A 17,258-nucleotide genomic window follows, 5' to 3' on the forward strand; every position below is an offset into this window, starting at 1 on the left:
TGCCTTGTGTCACTGCCCAGTGGGCCCATCCTGTCAGCACAACCTCTCTCCTGTGCTGATGTCATCCCTCTAATTAATTACGCAATAATTCATTAAGGTTTTCTGTTTATTTTAAAAACGCAGTTAAACTTCTAAAATTCATAACTAATTCATCTAGTCTCCGGTTTTAGTCCATTCAAGTTTCATTAAATTCATAAAATTGCCAAGAATCTATTAAAAATAGTTTCTTTCTCTGTTTCAGTAGTTTTATAGCCTGTTCTCGCTTGTTTGCTCTGTTTGTCGTAGGTTTTTCGCCTGCCGAAGCATCGTTCGTTCTCAGAGTCGTCGCTGAAGTTTCTCGTGGGTCTAAGCAAGGCAAGTGGCACCCTCCTTTGACCATATTGACCCAATGATTATAAAAATTCCCTCGCTTTACATTCAAACTTTGTATTGTTTTGTGCAAATTTACTTTATTTTATTTATTGGGCATTTACTTTTGTTTATATCCGTTGATTCCTATTCTTTATTATTGACATCCCAGGGTTAATTTGACTAGAAATAGGCTTAGGTAATGCTTAGTCATACTTAGCTCAACTAGCTCAAAAATTATCATTTAATTGCTATTAGACTTGATAGACCTTTAATGGTTACGATCATGATTAATTACCCGATGCGGGTTAATAATAACTAAAATATTGCTTATGGTGGGCTATGGGTGCATGGTTTTAAGAGTCGCGCCCATGACAATTAAGGACCGGTTCTCGGGAAACCCTGGAAGTCTTACCCGTACTAACCACATGCCGAAATGGGTAAGGTAGGATTTGAAGCATGTCTTCGAACTATTTGACGTACCAAGGCAAGGGTGAGCGTGATGTAGTATGGACGGGCAATCGTGGTGTAACGAAAGCCTCTGCTTATTCCGGATTCTCCAAGGCACAAGAGGGCACTGCCTGACTTGGTGTAAAGGAGGGGGTGAAACCTGAAGTGCGGTGCAATTAAAGAGGGAGAGTTATGTGACGGGTCCTATCACAGTTTCCTTTCCGTGGTATCGTGGTGATACACTGGCACACGTTCAAGTCTAGTGGAGCTGTGTCTTGTGGGTAAAATTGTACACCTCTGCAGAGTAAAACTATTTGAATAGCTGTGCCCACGGTTATGTGGCGAACTTACAGATTCACTGGGGTTAGTGAACCTTTTAATAACTTGATGAATTTGGAATTGGTTTGACCCTGCGCAACGTGGTGTAACGTTGGCAGTGGTTTGCTTCTGTCACAATGTGGTGTAACGTTGAGCAGAGGGTTGACCCTGTTGCTACGTGGTGTAACGTTCGATAGTGGTCTGGGCCTGTTGTAACATGGTGTAACGTTGGACAGTGGATGGTTATTTTAACTCTTTACTTTACTTTTATTCTGGTCTACTTTATTTACTGCTTCGCTAAATAAATGTTGCTTTGTGAAATTTAACCTTAGCCTATTCCTTGATACCCTATTGCATTCATTATTCTCCTCTCTTGGGTGTTACTCGTTGAGTACGGTGGTTTGTACTCAGCCTTGCTTAATTTTTCCCCCACCAGAGAAAGTGTCAGAGCCTGAGTCGTCCGCAAGGTTGAAGTGAGGTTCACTCCGCCGTCGAGAATGCCTGTGGTATGGAGCCGTCATCACCAGCTGAAGCTGAAGATTAGATGGTTGTAATCTTGTTTTCCTTTTCTGCTGCATGTCGATAGATAATTGTTTTTATTTGTTTTAAAGTCGTGGAACTGTGTATTGATTTGTCATAGTGTGTACTCGGGCTGATTCCTGGACAGAGATTTAATACATGTTATTGTTCAGAAATTGGTGTAAATTAATTGGCATGACACAATAGTGATGCCAACATGGACAAAAAACAATAATTCATTGTGACTCACAACCTTTGTCATATATTTATGACATTACAAAATAGATCTTATGACATAAGCAAATATCGTCACCGGGTGATATTGTAATACATATATGATATTTGTTGTGACATATGATTTTCATTATCATTAAATTGAAATGTCTATTACATAATGTCATAAAACGAATGATATAGTAATATTATATCACGTTGTCATACTAAATATATCAAAAAAAACCATATATATTTCTTGCAGTGTTCCTCGTTACTACTCGCTAGCTGATGATGACATCGTAGACTCCTCCTCTTTGGATTATAAAAGGCAGGGTCAAACCGTAAGAAATGACTGTAGGCACAATTATATGTAATATGACACGCTTTCGCTTAGTTCTTAAAATACAGGAGTATAATTATGTGGCCCGAACCTATATAAACCTCTATGTTCACCATACCGAAAATGACCCGATTTTCACTCACCGCTAGGCCAAACCTTCTGATGGGGAGTCATACAGTTCCCCATTGTAGAAGCATACGGACTTGCAGACCATGCACACAAATGACTAACTTTATTTTGGCACACAGTTTCTCAAATACACATACATAAATATCCAATCCCTCCAGCAACTAGCTTATGAACTTACTGCGTTGTACTTTAGTCGGTAGATGGTGCATTATAACGTGAGGGATGATGGACCGTATTGAACTAATAATCGATGGGAAGTTAATTTGTTGCCACAGATACAAATTTGGCTTAATTTGTGATGTTGATATCGTTTACAGCAATTTGTAGCATGCTGGCCCGCCAGATTGAGGACCTAGCATCGTTATAAATGTTTGCACGTAATTACATACTTTTACATTTTATTATAACAAAATATTAAAATTTGCAATATGAAAACTTTGACCTAACCAACTGCATGTCTTATATGGGTAATTCCTACGTTCACAATCCAAACGTGACGGATCTTTAGTATTATCTTGATAATACAATAAATCAAAGATATATAAACATTATGCTACATATCTTTCTCTTATCCCCCTATATTTATCTTTAGACTATTAATGATCGTGCCCATAGAGAAAAGAAACGTCTTATTTTAACAAACTATTTGATTTTTTTTTTACTTTTTGCATGACATGAGATGAAGAAGAGGACAGATGACTCTGCTTTAAACTAATAGATACATCAATATTAATTGTTTTTTATTGTTTAATCCCAATCATGGAGTTCCCCTAAATTGTGTCTCAAAAATATTTTTTAGTTTGTAATGTGAATTTAATAGTTTTCTAGATTATGTTTCTACATTTACTATTCTATTAGTTTTCTTTATTCCAAGTTTTTATATATTTTAAATTGTATTTACATGGACCCTAATTTTTATTTTCTAAATTATGTACATGAACTCATTTCTCATAATATTTATTTTTAACCCAAATTTAAGATATTCTAAATTTTATTTACACATAAGTTTTTCTTAATATTATTTTCTTTAATCCAAATATAAAATATTTCTGAATTGTAATCCTACATGAACTCTTTCTACATAATATTTATTTTTAACCAAAATATTATATAATTGTAAATTGTATTTCTAGGTGGAATGTTTCTCGTAATATTATTTATTTTTATCCAAATTTTACATGTTTTGGAATTGTTTTTCTAGTTGGACTGTATATATATATCAGTGGTAATTTTAACATTATTTTTAACATAAATTTTAGTTTTTCTAAATTGTAGTTTTGCATGGACTGTTCTTTTAATTTTCCTACATTTTGTTATGAATTTCATATATTTGATTTTTTTTCTATTTGGATTTAGTTCTTTGTTTTTTGATTAATGTGGAATTTCTTAGACATGAGAGTGAATATATAGATACACTACACCATAACTATATATCTAGTACAATTCAACTGCCTTAAAAACTGAAATAGGTGGCAATTCATATGCTCAGAAAAGTATTCCTGGCCTTTAATAACTGCCCTCTAAAGTCCTGTCGGGAAAGATTATTGCCAGCAGATCGTCTATTCCCGGCAATTACCTGCCCTAGAAGCCAAATACCATTCCTGGCAGATAGCTAAAATCTTGGCAGTCAATTGTCCTAAAACCTCTATAGCTTTGCTGGCAGATATATTGCCCTAAAAGCTCCATAAACTCAACATATGAAACATCTTTGGTTGCTCCACTTGAGTATTGGTATCAATTGCAAATAATACATGAAGGAGTACTGAATTTAATTGAAATTCCAACAGATCCACCACACAAACAACAACTCAGATTGAACATACACATATATAAATCCAATGTATCCCACATAAATTCCAAAGTATTGATTACATTCACCTGAATTATATATAAGAGTATATGTAATTCCTATCATTCAACAAAAATAAGCTATCACTTTTCAGCAAAACTTGTAAAAGTGCAATAACTATCCAATTCTCCTATACAGAACTATGGTGCATTAGCAGACAAAAAAACTTCAGCCAATATTTGACATCTTCAATAGCAACCCAATTCTGGAATAACTTCGTATCGATGTACTTCAGATCCAACAGAACTTCAATGTCTCTTCTGCTTATGACCTAAGACAAGGTTCTGGAATTACTTCTTGCATGAAGAATATATAGAACTTTTCGATCATCTCATATGTACTATGGCCAAAAAAGAATTTGATCAAACAAACTGTGAAGCTATTTACTAAAACAAACGACGACATATGGGGAGTTCCCAGTCCACAACAAGAAGAGTGCAAATTTCTCTAATACTAACTGATTTATTCCTGTAATTCTTACTTATTCAAAGCATTTTCACATATTAAGTTCAGCAAATTCATTTTATCATGTAAGATTATCAACAGTAGCGATGAAGTGCAAACTTTACTGATATGCTCACACTTTCACAGCTACTAGTTCTCATCACTAATTCTTTTCGTCATTGATATGCAGTTCTTAATTAGGCATGTCATTCTCACAAGTTTCAATATTTCTAATGCAGAATGAAGTTTACGGTCTGAATTAAAATATTCCCATAGACACTTACTGGTATGAGGTATGAGTTCACTATCATGTTGTGCTGGAGACTTCCTTTGCTCTTTCATCTACAAATTATACATATGAAAGTACACTAATTATTGCAAGAAAAATCCAAGTGAATTACAAACAAAAGTTTAGATAGATTACATGTTGTCGTGGCCATGCAATAGTCCTCCCAATAGCATCAGAAACAAATTTCATGTCTTCATATGGACGAAGGAGTAAACAAGTTCTTTTCAGCACATGGTTAACCACAACTTCGCAGCAATCAAAACCCAGTGGAGTACCACCAACCACAGTCATCCTATTTGTAGACAAGACAGTACCCTTTGCCACACGAGTATCATGGGGTCTAATAAATGAGTACAGTATAACTTCTTTTCCATCCTATAACATGTGATTGTTGAATATAGAGGTGGTCAATAATTCTGCGAAACATAAGTGGAAAAAGAAACATAGAAGATATATGTTCTTACTAGATGTTCTTGATGAGAAGAATCTGCAACTTTATGAAACATCTGTATGTGCATAGATTGCATTATATATTGCATCTCAAATGGAAGATATGAATACAAGCCATGTTAAATTGTACATACCTTTCCACGTAAATCATTTTCTTCAGTACTCATGTGCATTTCATCATTGGCACTCTCTTCCTATTGAATCAATGTACAATTATGGCAAAAAAATGAAAATGCGAATAGACAATAATCATCTGTATAGGGATGTATTAATTACACTATACCTCATTTACTTCAGAATTTGACATGACTCGGCGATTGATGTCCACTTGAGGCCCACCATGAGAATTTGCAAGAAGTAATTCAGTAACCTTTCCACCTTCTCACTGAGTGTGTCAATTTTTCTATCACTTTCTAAATGAATGGAGAGACCTGGGTCTAAGGTTACCTTGATCTAGAGGTGGCCGAGGAGAGGAGACGTTGGAGGGGGCGGCGCGGAGTTTAATCCTAAGCCTAAATTCGTAAAAGAAATTCGTAAATAATAATTGGCTTAATTAACTCAGGAAAAATCTCTCTAAAGAAATTAATTTAATTAAATCGAGGTTCCCAAATCAATTAACTGGATTTAAACTCAAATCGCAGAGTATAAAATTTTACCCAAAAATTAACTTAAAATCGGCAAAAGTGGGGTTTTTCTTTTTCCCCTCCTTTTTCTTTCTTTTTTCCTTCCTTCTTGAATTAGGCCGAAATCCAATTTTCCTCCTTTCTTTTTCCTCCTCCTTTTTCCTTTTTCTTTTTACCCTCCTCCCTCTCCCGGCCCAGTCCGGCCAAGCCAGCCTGCTTCCTCCTTTACTCCCGCGCGCCTCCCTTCCTCCTCCTGGGCCGGCCGCTCGGCCCAGCTCGGCCCGTCCTCTCCCTTCCTCCCCGCGCGCCCCCGCTCCCTGCCTGGGCTGCTCGGCCCAGCTCCGCCTCTGCGCCGCCGAAGTCCACCCCCGGTCCCTCCTCCCTTCTCTCCCGGCCCGAGCCGCCGCTCGCCGCCGCCGTGGCCGACTCGGCCTCCGCAACCACCGCCACCGGATTCCCCGCTCGCGCCCGACTCGGTCTCCAACCGCCGCCTCCGCCCTAGCCGCACCGCGCCCCTTTAAAACCGAGTCGCCATGCGCCGCCGCACTCGTTCCCAAGCCGCCGCCGCGCCCAAACTCCGTCGCCGCCGCATCCACTCCCGCGCCTTGCCGTCGGTCGCCGCCGCGGAGCGCCATCACCGCCACCGCCCGACATCGCCGAGCTGCTGCCGCCGTCGTCATCGCCGGCGGGCGTCCCTAGCGCCCCTCTTCCTTTCACCACCCAGTCACCGCCGCGTCACCGCCATCTCCGCAGCCCGCCAATCTCGCCACCGGACACCGCAGGTCGCCGCCCACCCGCGTCACTCCCTGTTCCGCCTCATCGCCGAGTCGTCATCGTTCTCGCTGCCGCCAGTGAGCCTCTCTCTCTCCCTCCCTCTTTTCTCCGTCGGCTGTTGCCACCGACTCCTCATCGCCACCGCCGTGCGCCGTGTGCCGTCTGTCGCTGGTGCCACCCCTCCGGTCTTCGTCGCCGTCACCTCGCCGACCTCCACCCGTTGCCGCCGGCGCCTCGCGCGCTGGTGCTCGCCGCACCACGCCGTCGTTCCCCGAGCCAAAGCCGCCTCAGGCCCGCTTCTCGCTGCCCATCTCTCTGCCACCGCTCCCGTCGCTGGTCGCCGCCCAGTCACTGTCGTCCGCGTCGCCGCCGGTCTGTGCCGCCCGCCGCCGGTTTCGCCGCCCGCTCGGCCGGCGCCGCCTCTCCTCTCCCGGCCAAGCTTACCTCCCCTCCTCTGTTTTGGGCCGCTAACGAGCGGGCCCCACTCGTCAACCGACCGTCCCCCTCCTCTCTTCTCTCTCTCCCTCTCGGGCCCACCCGTCAGTGACCCCTTTCTCCCCCTCTCTCACCGATAGGTGGACATCACCTGTCGGCGCCGCCCTCCTCTCTCCTCGCTGACGTCAGCAGCCCCATTTAATTGCGCAATAATTGATTTAGGACTTTTCTGTTTAGCTAAAAACCCAAAAAACTTCTAAAATTCATAACTAATTCATCTAGTCTCCGTTTAAGTCCATTCAAATTTCATTAAATTCATAAAATTGTCAAGAATCCATTAAAAATACTTTCTTTTACTGTTTTAGTAGAGTTTGTGCCTGTTTTATTTATTTTGTGCTTTGTCACTTAGATTCGGACCCCGCCGAAGCGCCGGTTTATTTCGAGATCGTCACCAAAGTTCCCTAGGGGTCAGAGCAAGGCAAGTGGCACTCATCTTTGATCATATTGAACCTATTATTGCAAATTCCTCGCTTTATTTATTCAAATATGCATTGTTTTAATTAAAGTATTTACTGTATTTATTTTTCGGGTAATCCTTATTATTATGTCGTTGTTTATCCAACTTTATTCATGATGGACCAGGGGTAACTTGATTAGAGTTAGGCCTAGGTTAATGCTTAGTCCTGCTTAGATCAAGTAGCTCGTGGGATCACTTATTAATCATGATTAACTCTGAATAGCTGTAATAATGATTCATTACCCGGTTCGGGTTAGTGTCAACTAAAATATTGATAATGTTGGGCTGTGGGTGCATGGTTTTCAGAGTCGCACCCATGACAACTAAGGACCGGTTCGCAGGAAATCCTGGAAGTTATTTCCGTGCTAACCACAAGCCAGAATAGACAACGGTGGGATTTGGAGTGTAATTGCGAACTATTCGACGTAACCAGGCAAGAGTGAGCGTGATGCAGTATGGATGGGAGTCGTGGTGTAACGATGGCCTATGCTGCTTCCGGATTCACCTAGGCACAAGAGGGGCTGCCCGACTTGGTTTAAAGTAGGGGGCGAAACCTAGAGTATAGTGCGATTGAATAGGGAGGGTTATGCGACGGGTCCTATCATAGTTCCCTTTTCAATATGCCGTGGTGACATGTTGACGCACGTTCAAGTGTAGTGGGGCTATGTCTTGTGGGTACAGTAGTATACCTCTGATCAGAGTAAATCTATTCGAATAGCCGTGCTCACGATTAAGGGCGAGCTGTCAGCTTCACTGTGATTAGTAGGACCATTAATGACTTGGGTAAACTGGTTTTCATATGGGACTACTGCAACGTAGTGTAACGTTAGACAGTGTTGTGGTATTTTACAACTGTTATTTATTTATTATTTAATGTATTTAATTATGTTTAGTCAATTTAATCTCTTTTATTTATTTAATTGCTGCTTTATTGCAACTAACCCTAGCATGTCCTTGATGATCCTTATGCATCATTTATTACCCTCTTTTCCGTTCTACTTGTTGAATACGGTGGTTTGTGCTCAGCCTTACTAAATTTCCCCCTCCAGAGTTAAAAGTTGAATCCGATGGAGGTGACTCTCAGGAGTGAGCTAGTCTGCCGTCAAAGCTTTTCCTGTGGACTGGAGCCATATCCGCTGGAGCTAGTCTACCCTATCTTTCCACTGCATTTTCGCTAGAATAAATGTTATTTTAAGTTGTTTCTAAGAACGATGGTTATGTAATCAACATTGTTTATTTGTGTATCCTGGCTGATCTTGAACAGAAATTTTAATATACAATTTAGTTCAGAAATTCGTGCGAGAAATTTCTGAGCGTGACAGCGGCGCAAGACGCTGGAGGATGGGGGAGGGGGCGGCACTGGAGGAAGAGGAGGAGGCGTTGTGTGTGCGTGCTGGAGGGGGAGGCGTTGTGCTAGAGGGGGAGGGCTATTTTTTTTGCTGTGCTGTTCAGATGTTTTTTTTGGCTGAATTTTGGGCGTTGTGCTGTTCAGATTTTGGCTGGAGGCCCACCACCTCTAGATTGGATTTGGCGCCACCTCTAACCAGCCCGCCAAATTAATTGGTAAATTTGCACTAATCATATTCCCGACACATACTGTGTCTTGCAAAACTATTCAAGGCAGAATAAATGACGTTGTATTTTTTTATTTTAGCCAGCTTTTATTTAGCCACCGAGTTCATCTAATTCCCAACACATAGCATGATGTTCTAAGTTATTCCCGGCATATAGGGTATCTCTAAACAATAACATGTCTCTAATCAAATTTTATTCTCGGTAATTAATTGCTAGAAATACTATGTCATGGTGTAGTGATATGTTCTTGGCTCTATAATTTTTACTTCGTCTATCTCAAAATAAGTGACTACTTAAGACAATTTTAGGCCATTAGTTCTCAAATAAAATGACATCTTTGCCTGTATTTATTAACTTTTTTATTGATGAAATGATGCGCTAATGTTTCTCACCAACAGGTGCAATAATGTGCATGTCCTTATTTATTCAGATTTCTTTCCATCCATATCCCAAATAACCACTTATTCCTGAACAATATTTTGTAGGAAAAATTTAGCCAGAAAAGTCCATTGTTTTGGGATAGAAATTTTAGCCAAAATAGTCCCCTGTTTAGGAACTGAGGGAGTACTATGTTTTTGAAGGCGGCTTGTTAACTACTACTCCATTATGTTAAAGTAGCTAATTCATCTAACAACGTCGACTGGTCTTCATGAATTTTGATTTTATATTTTTAGCACCTATAAATTTGTAAACACAAATTATAACTTTAGACTACTTTGGATATTTAATTTAAAGATGAAGCTAAGAACAAATATGGAAATTATTGTTTTGGTAAGGCAGAAATAGGAGTACTAGTAATGCACGCGGCTTGCGATATCATGTGTTGTTTCAGTTTTTTTATTTGGATTTTTTTTCCGTGTGAAGAACATGTAGCCTTTGGTGGGTATAGATATATGTTTGGCTCATATTTTTGATGGTTACAGCAATTTGATGTTGCGTTTGATGGTTACACCAACTTGTCGTAGCGCTTGAGCGAAGAACATCCCGCACATGGGGCGCGCTTTTGCTGGCCACATATACGGTTCAATATACAACTATATAATGATTTAGTTTATTACATAAACAATCATAATATTAACTATATAAACTAAGATACTCCTATCGTATGATCTGTATATGTAATATGGACAGTAAAACATGAACATATCACATATAAGAAATATCGCAAATATGTACCGAGTGTTTTGGTCCCGTAATGGATCATGTGGAAAAGGAACAACGTGCACTGTCACGCCCGGAGTTTTATCCCAAGCCTAAATCGTAAAAAGAAATTCGTAAATAACAATTGGTTTAATTAACTCAGGAAAAATCCCTCTAAAAGGAATTAATTTAATTAAATCGAGGTTCCAAAGCGACTAACTGGATTTAAATTCAAATTGCAAAAGTGTAAAATTTGATCAAACAAATTAATTTAAAACTCGGCAAAAGTGGGATTTTCCTTTTTCCCTCCTTTTTCCTTTCTTTTTCCCTTCCTTCTCAAATTGGGCCGAAGTCCAATTTTCCTCCTCTCCCTTTTTCTTTTTCTTTTTCCTCCTTCTCGGGCCGGCCCAGCCAAGCCGGCCCACCTTTCCCCGTTCGGCCGGCCTAGCCGAGCAGGCCGCCAGCCTCCTCCACCCGCGCGCGCCCCCGCCTGGGCCACTGCTCTGGCCCAGCTCCCGCGCCGCGCCCGCGTCGCGAGTCCGCGCCGCCTCCCCCCTCTCTCGCGCCACTGACAGGTGGGGCCCACCTGTCAGTGACCGTTTCGCCGCCTCCGCGCCGCGCCGCGCCGGCCGAGTCCGACTCCGCGCCGCCACCGCAACGGCCGCCGCCGAGACCGCGTCGTCCCCGACTCGGTCTCCAACCTCCGCCCGCCCTAGCCGGTGCCGCCACCCTATAAATCCCGAGCCGCCGCGCGCCGTCGCTCACTTTCCGCCGTCGCCCGAGTCGCCGTCGCGCTGCCGCCGTTCGCCGCCGCCGCACAATCTCGTCACCAGTCACCGGTCGTCGCCGCCTAGCCGCGTCATCGTCTCCGCCTCGGTGTCGCTAACCTCTCCCGGGCTCTCGTCGTCGCCGGTGGACGCCTCGCGCCCGCCGCAGCCCCTCCAACCTCTCCGCCGCCGTTGCCGATCTCCCGCTCCCACCCGCGTCGCCACCTCCGCCTCGACCTCGCCGACCCGTCCACGCTCTCGCCGCCGCCGGTGAGCATCCCCATCCTCCTCCCCTCTCTCTCCCCCTTCCCGGCCGACCGCCGCCGAGTCGCGCGCCGTCGCCGGACGAGTGCGAAGCTCGCCCCTCCCACCGGTCGCTACGGTGGTCGTCGCCTTCGCGTCGCCGACGTCTAGCCGCCGTCGCTTGCGCCCGCGCGTGCCGCGCTCGCCGCTCGCCAGTCGCCGCTCGCCAGTCGCTGTCGCCGCTGTTCTGCCGGGTGCGCCCGTGCGTCGCCGCCTCGGCCGTCGTCGCTGTCGCGCCGTCGCCGGACGCCGGTCGTCGTCGTCGCGCCCTCGCCGTCGCGTCGCCGCCGCCGCCGCGTCACCCGCAGCTCCCGCCGGCCACCGCCGTCCGCCCGAGCCGCGCTCTGCTCCCCTCCTCTCTGTTCCCCTCTCGCTGACGAGTGGGCCCCACCCGTCAGCCGTTCCCCGCGCCCCTCCTCCTCTCTCTCCTCCCCGGGCCCGCCTGTCAGCCGCCCATTTCCCCTCTCCCTCACCGACAGGTGGTCCCCACCTGTCAGCCGTCAGCTTCCTCTCTCCTCGCTGACGTCAGCAGCCCCATTAATTGCGCAATAATTGATTTAGGACTTTTCTGTTTAGCTAAAAACCCAGAAAACTTCTAAAATTCATAAGTAATTCATCTAGTCTCCGTTTAGGTCCAGTCAAGTTTCATTAAATCCAGAAAAATGCCAAGAATCCATTAAAAATAGTTTCTTTCTCTGTTTCAGTAGTTTTTTAGCCTGTTTTTCTTGTTTTGCCTTGTTTGTCATAGGTTTTGACCCCGTCGCAGCGCCGTTCGTTCTCGAAGTCGTCGCCGAAGTTCCTCGTGGGTCTAAGCAAGGCAAGTGGCACCCTTCTTTGATCATATTGAACCTATGATTATAAAATCCCCCGCTTTTACATTCAAACATGCATTGTATTCAAATGTATTTACTTTATTTATCTAGTGGGCATTTACCTTTATACCCGTTGATCCCTATTTATTATTACTGTCATCCCAGGGTTAATTTGACTAGAATTAGGGTTAGTCAATGCTTAGCCATGCTTAGTTCAACTAGCTCACCAATTCTTATTTGGTTATTGATTAAACTTTGATAGACCTTTAATGGTTGTAATCTTTATTAATTTCCCGTTGAGGATTAATACAACTAAAATATTGCTTATGGTGGGCTGTGGGTGCATGGTTTTGAGAGTCGTGCCCATGGCAATTAAGGACCGGTTCTCAGGAAACCCTGAAGGTCTTACACGTACTAACCACAAGCCAGAATGGGTAACGGTGAGACTCGTAATCTAGCTTGTCCCTATTCGACGTACCGAGGCAAGGGTAGGCGTGATGGAGTATGGACGGGCAATCGTGGTGTAACGAAAGCCTCTGCTGCTTCCGGATCTACCAAGGCACAAAAGGGGACTGCCCGACTTGGTGTAAAGGAGGGGGTGAAACCTGAAGTGTGGTGCGATTGTCTAGGGAGGGTTAGGTGAAAGGTCTTATCATGGTTTCCGTACTGAGGTATCGTGGTGATACGTTGGGGCATGGTGACATGCTTGGCAGCCATGTCTTGTGGGTAAAGTTGTACACCTCTGCAGAGTAAAACTATTCGAATAGCTGTGCCCGCGGTTATTGGGCGAACTGACAGACTCACTGGGATTAGTTGAACCCCTTTAATAATTTTATTAATCTTGGAATTGGTTTGACCCTGTGCAACGTGGTGTAATGTTGGCAGTGGTTTGGGTCTGTCGCAACGTGGTTTAACGTTGGGCAGAGGGTTGACCCTGTCGCTACGTGGTGTAACGTTCGACAGTGGTTTGGGCCTGTTGCAACGTGGTGTAACGTTGGACAGTGGATGTTTATTTTAAATGTTACTTTACTTTTATTTCAGTTTATTCTATTTACTATTTTGCTAAATTACTGCAGCTTTATGCAATTTAACCTTAGCCTATCCTTGTACCCTATTGCATTCATTATTCTCCTCTCTTGGGTGTTACTTGTTGAGTACGGTGGTTTGTACTCAGCCTTGCTTAATTTTTCCCCCACCAGAGCAAGTGCCAGAGCCTGTGTCAGAAGAAGGTTGTTCCGAAGGTTGAAGTGAGGTTCAGTCCGCCGTCGAGAGTGCCTGTGGTGTGGAGCCGTCTTCGCCAGTTGAAGCTGAAGATTAGATGGTCTAGTCTTGTTTTCCTTTTCCGCTGCATTTCGATAGATAATTGTTGTTATTTGTTTTTAAGTCGTGGAACTGTGTATTAATTTGTCATAGTGTGTACTCGGGCTGATTCCTAGACCGAGATTTAATGCATGCTATTGTTCAGAGATTTGGTGTAAATTTCTGGGCGTGACATGCACCAAAGGAATAACATAAGTTGTCGGATGTTGTAGTCGGCGCGCAACCCCAGAGCATAGAGAAAGATGAGTCGTCGTGGAAGATCAGTGAGCAGTCGTGTAACACGCTACCCAAAAACTTATTGTCGCCTTCTGCCGGTGCAGGATGTCGAAGGTAAAGCTTCCAGAAGGATGTCGAAGGTAAAGCTTCAGAAACTTGCTCTCCCGATCGCCTGTGCACGCCACTGAGTGGGACGGAGTAGATTACAAACAACGACGCATTACATCAGAGCAAACAAAACCCGAGATTTTTTTTTCGTATCTAGCTTATGCGACGAGGCGATGGTTCGATTTATATAGAGGTAATAGGATGAGTGATTAGGACACATGCGTTGTCTGCCCCTCATGTAACCTCATGTAACGAAATTGGATAAATCGCATGGACCTTATCCAGACTCCACGCTGCGTCGTTACATGCACTGAATTATTCAGATAAAACTAAACTAAAATGCAGCAAAACAATGCTGAAAATAAAGTTGTGTCTCTACAAGGATGAGGAACTAATTTTGGCATACCATTCACGTGCATGTCGCGCACATGTGCACCTGGCATGGCCTAGCCAGGCTAGACGAGCCTACGCGTGTGTTACTCTTGTTCTCTTTGCCACACATGGCTCAAATGGCTAGGAGAGCATCCTCTCTTATAAGGTCTACTTCTCTTAAAATAGGCAAGGTGATACTAAACTTCCATGCGTGTGATCTCATGAGGTGAGATTTTGTGATTTTTAAAAGAATTAATCTTCATATGAGTCTTAGCCCATAAATTATTCCATCAATCTCTCACTAAATCCCAAAGTCCCACAGAGATTTTCTTTTTTCTAATGTAGTGTTTATATACCAGCGGTTCGATGGAGACCGGTTAGGATTGAACATACATATAGAACTCCATGCTATACTTACTCACAACTTAGAGAATGGACTACGCGTTCAATTGCAAGTCTTGTATAAGCAGGTTTCACTTAGAGTCTTATATGATACTAAGCCATTAGTAGACTACCCCGAGCTCGGGTGGAGCGTATAAGTCATACTCCATAGTTTTTCATAAGCTTTTCAGGAGATTCACTCAAAATCTCCATTGTCCGTGACTAACAATCAAGCTCATATAGGTGTATTCTTTCAAAAATGCTTTGTATGGCAACAACTTTGCTATTTAAAGTCAACAAAATACTAAGGCAATTGCCAACATGCTTTACAGCTTAAGAGTATATTGTTTGAGTGCACAGTATGTGCATTTTATGTAAATAACGAGACTAAATAAAACAAATGCAATAAATTAATTTTGTTATTTGAAATTTAATCGAACAATAGATTTTTTTCGGGAGCATTCTTAAAAAATATCGTGAGCATTGGTAGCCAGGATGACTCTATATTTTCGAAGACCCTAGGCAAACTCAGCATTATAGGCCATTAAGACTATTTTTAAAATTATAATATATAGTTATATAAATCATATGACACAATCATATCAATGAACATTATTAAACATAAAATTAAAGAATTTAAATAGATGAATGCCTTAAATTGTTAATAAGAAATACCTACTGTGTTTTATAGAGATCAACTTCTATGATCATTTCTTGAAGCAAAATCATCAATCATATTTTTGAGATTAATATTGTCCAAAATATTATTCTCGATGTTTTGCGGAGAAATAGGATAAGGGGCCCCCTCCCAACGTGGGATCTAGGTCGTCGCCCCCTCTGCCCTATGGTCTGAGCTGGCCGTGTTGGTAGCCTTATCTTTGTATGAATGCTCCACATTTTTATGACCTTTTAAAAAATAAAATAAATACATATTTTTATTTTCCATATCCCAAAATAAATTTGTCATAAATAATATATCGCACAACAAACTCTTAACTATTAATAGTCTCATGCGATAAATTTTTATATTTTCAATAATACAATTTATAAATTTATATGTTCAATAAAGGGTAAAATGGTCATTTTTATAGAAATTAGACGGTCAACTGACGAGAGGGGCATGGAATAGATCAAAATCAAATTTTGCGTGTATACAAGGAATTAAGCAAAATTCAGGGGCATGTAAGGGACTAGCTAAAATTTTAGGGGTATACAGGGGATTATTCCATTTAAAATAGTCTATAGTGTCATGTTTTGTTTTTAACGAGTACACTTGGTAAAAATCTATTAGCGTAGTATATCAATGTCATGAAATATCATTTCTCGCCTTTTGTTAACACCTCCGTTCATTTCACAGACATATGAATATAGTAGTTATAAAGGTGCCAAGTTTCTCTCATCGATATCCTTGTGATGCTTGCGAGGTTGCTTTGACTACACACAACCATAGCACTTAAAACTTTTAACAAACGGAAACTTATGGATTAAGCACATACTGCAAAAATTAGAAAGGGAAAAAGGAACAACCCTGCACACTCATAACCTTTACCAATAAAATTTAGACAAGACAAGACTATTTTCTTAGATTCTACTATCTCTACGTAGATAGGAGCCATTAACGAGATTTCTGTCAATATATAGTTGGGACATGCTACACGTTCTTCAGATCCATGATTTTTTCTAAAAAGTAAACTTCATATCTACTATACCAATACATTGAACAGAGGTATGTGATCCATTTCCCGTTAGGACAAAGGATTCCGGCGCAACCTGATACGAAGAAAACAACATGGATATCAGCAGAAACATGTACATTGGCACATTTATTAACCCACTGTCTAGTACATTGATTAACTGAAAAAGCAGTAGGTAAATTACTATACCCGCTCTTATCTCTAGTTTAGATAATAGTCACATTGACTGATTTAGTAGTCTACCTTGTAGGTGCCTTCACCCCCTTGAGTTGTGGACACTTCTCGGCAAGATGACCAGGCAATCTACACACTGAGCAAGTTTTATCTTAGCGGTTACTGTTCTTCTTCTTAAAGTTGGTGGTTTGTTAGACGGTCCACCATCACCATTGGTCACGACATCTTTTTTCTAAGCTTTCTCTTCGACATCAAGAGACAGAGCAATGGCGTGACTGGATCTGTTTCATTCTGTCTTCCGATGCTTAAATGAGCTCATATGCTAGCTTCTAAAAACTTTATAACCTGCTCTACATGCAGCTGCAGGCAAGGCACAAATCCAGGAGCCATACAGGGCTCAATCGGACGCCATGTAAATACTTTTCTGGGCCAACCATCAAGTGCACAACGAGGGCTGTGCTAATCTGCATCCCCTCTTTTCGGTAATTAAACCGTAGCCATAGCGAATAGCGACCGGATGAGAACAATAATCCAACCGTTTTAAAATATAAGTATTTCTGTTGTCTTGATGCATTTTAAGAAATGAGCATAAATTTTTATACTTTGGAATGGATGTAGTAAATCCTTTCTTTCTTTTTTGCAATTTAGCATTTTTCAATACCCAAACTTGATATGTTTCAATAAATCGTTACTCA

Source organism: Oryza brachyantha, chromosome 4 (genome assembly GCF_000231095.2).
Source record: "Oryza brachyantha chromosome 4, ObraRS2, whole genome shotgun sequence".
In the NCBI taxonomy this organism is placed as follows: Eukaryota; Viridiplantae; Streptophyta; class Magnoliopsida; order Poales; family Poaceae; genus Oryza; species Oryza brachyantha.